The sequence below is a fragment of the Papaver somniferum genome, unplaced genomic scaffold, assembly GCF_003573695.1.
Source record: "Papaver somniferum cultivar HN1 unplaced genomic scaffold, ASM357369v1 unplaced-scaffold_24, whole genome shotgun sequence".
Taxonomy (NCBI): domain Eukaryota; kingdom Viridiplantae; phylum Streptophyta; class Magnoliopsida; order Ranunculales; family Papaveraceae; genus Papaver; species Papaver somniferum.
The window spans coordinates 4879139-4881377 of NW_020634374.1; the positions used below are offsets into that span (position 1 = coordinate 4879139).

The 2239-nt window shown below is 33.4% G+C and overlaps 1 long non-coding RNA gene across 1 annotated transcript; it reads right to left on the reverse strand.

Moving 5' to 3' along the window:
* Window positions 1–1503: 1503 nt before the first annotated feature.
* LOC113340870 lies at window positions 1504–2239 on the reverse strand. The gene is made up of 2 exons (XR_003355664.1): window positions 2065–2239; window positions 1504–1873 (listed from the first exon to the last, which is right to left on the reverse strand). It is a non-coding gene; the product is annotated as an uncharacterized LOC113340870 (long non-coding RNA).

Below are 2239 nucleotides of genomic sequence, written 5' to 3' on the forward strand. Positions count from 1 at the left end.
GCCGGCGTTTTATCTTAGGACGCCGCATTGGTTCTTCCGACGCCAGCGTTGGATCTACTAACGCTAGCGTTTTTACCTGGATCGCACGCCTATTGATCTAGCACCCAATGCTTTACCATAGTGGAAAACCTAGTTTGACCATCCACCTGGCTCAACAAACGAATGGGTTTGTTCATTCCCCTAGGAATTGCTCTTATCCATAAGAGGGAAGAGGAGAATTATTATAAAAGGGGAAAGAAAGTATGCTTAGAGGACACAATTAATCTACCATTACTCTTGATAATCCTCTTTATACCTTGGAAGTACTTTCTGTGATCAGGACTAGTTCCTCCTTCCCACGTTTTACCCTATCAACAACCACCTATTAGAATTTGGTGTTGCATTCTTGCATGACTCCTAATTAATGTAGGGTACTGGGGGAGCGATCTCCCTTGGAAGTGTCGCATTTTAAAGCTAGATTATTAGTTTGGATTGCTGAAAGATTATAAAGATTGAAATGTGGGGAAGGATTTGAGTTTTTAAAAGCTCATTTCCATTTTCCACGGAATTGTACCTTGGGTAGAGTTATTTTTTATACTCAGAAATATTTTTAAATAGTATTTTCTTCGTTCTTTTTTAATAGGCCAGTTTTTATAAATAAAAGTTTCAAAAAAATAGGCCAGTTTTCTAATTGGGAAAGTCAAATGTTATTTTAATTTTTTGGCACCACTTTTCTCTTAACTTCTTTTGATGACAAGTATCATGTGAACCACTTCACTTTACTTCTTTTGCTAACAAGTGTCATGGGGACCATTTCACTTCACTTCTTTTATTGATAAGTGTCATGAGGACCACTTTCAATAATTAGTTCTCTTAATTTCCTTAAATTTCGCTAAAAACAAAATTGACCAGGGAGTAAATGCGATTTTAGAATGTCCATATTTCTTTAGCTAATTTATCATACATTAGTGGGATAAAAAATTTATTTACATATCTTTTCCAATATTGAGAAATAGTGAAAGCGGGTGGAATTTGAAATAGCACTCAAAACTCTCAAACTCTTTATCGATTCAGTAAACTTGAATTTTCAATCAATAACATAGACCAGTTAGTAGGTAGAAGGTTTGTTTAATAAGGTTTTGATTTAATAGCATTTCTGATATGAATGAATACCGATCTTTTACAAATGAAATCTTTAAGAAATTTGGACTTCATGAAAATAAACAACAACGAATTAATGAATCATTTTCAATTAAATATGTAAAAGTGGAGTCAGTAAGTATCAAATCCAAAATTAACATCATCTCCCATAATTTTTGATTATTTTTACAATTCTCTATGCAATGATTGACTATAACTATTATCTTATGCATGCGGGCGTGCACAACATAACACAAGCAATACTTTAATTCGATTATTAAACATTGTGCGATAATCTGCAAAGAATGATGGCCTATTTCTATATACCAGTGGACAATTGAGTGCCTTGTTACTTGGGGTTGTTAATAAATAACACAAATCAAGTTCTGCATAATACAAAGCAAATTTGTTTTTACTTTTTACTTTTACAAATTACAATATCATCTAAAATTCATATCATTTATCTCGGAAAAAAGAAAAAAGTTATTACAAAATAAATAAATAACGGAAAATTCTCAAAGAGAACCGGAAGAAACAACCTATAACAATTACTTCTTTTCATTTAATTCTTCTGAAGATTGTGCAAATTAAAACTTAATTTTAAATGGCTCAAACCAGTGACAAAAGGATCCTTTTACTCCCCTATATATGTTGAAAGTTCATGCGTCATTATTGTTTTCAAGGATGGGGTGAAGGCTGCCCTTTTATAAGAACTGGTGATTGTGGCCTTGGCTTATCTGCATCTCTGCCCATGCTGTTATCATCCAATAGATCAAAAAGAAAGAAACAATTAATAACGTCAAATTGCTAACGGTTGCCGTGGTGCAATGGAATCAATCTTAGATAAACAAATACGTATACTTAGCCAGGTGCCATTAGGAACAAGAATTTGCATTTGCTTCAAATTATAGCTAGGATCAAAATAAAAGCTTATCAATCATTAACCTGCCAGCGACTTGAGATAAGAGGAGGATCAAGCATAATAATCGAAACACTTGCGAGAGAAGCATCCTCATCTTTTTTGCCGTTAGTTTGGTGGTTGATCGAAGATCGAACACACAATCAGATTTTGAAAATCCTAACTAAGAGATGAATTAAGGGAATATTGATATCTTATGAT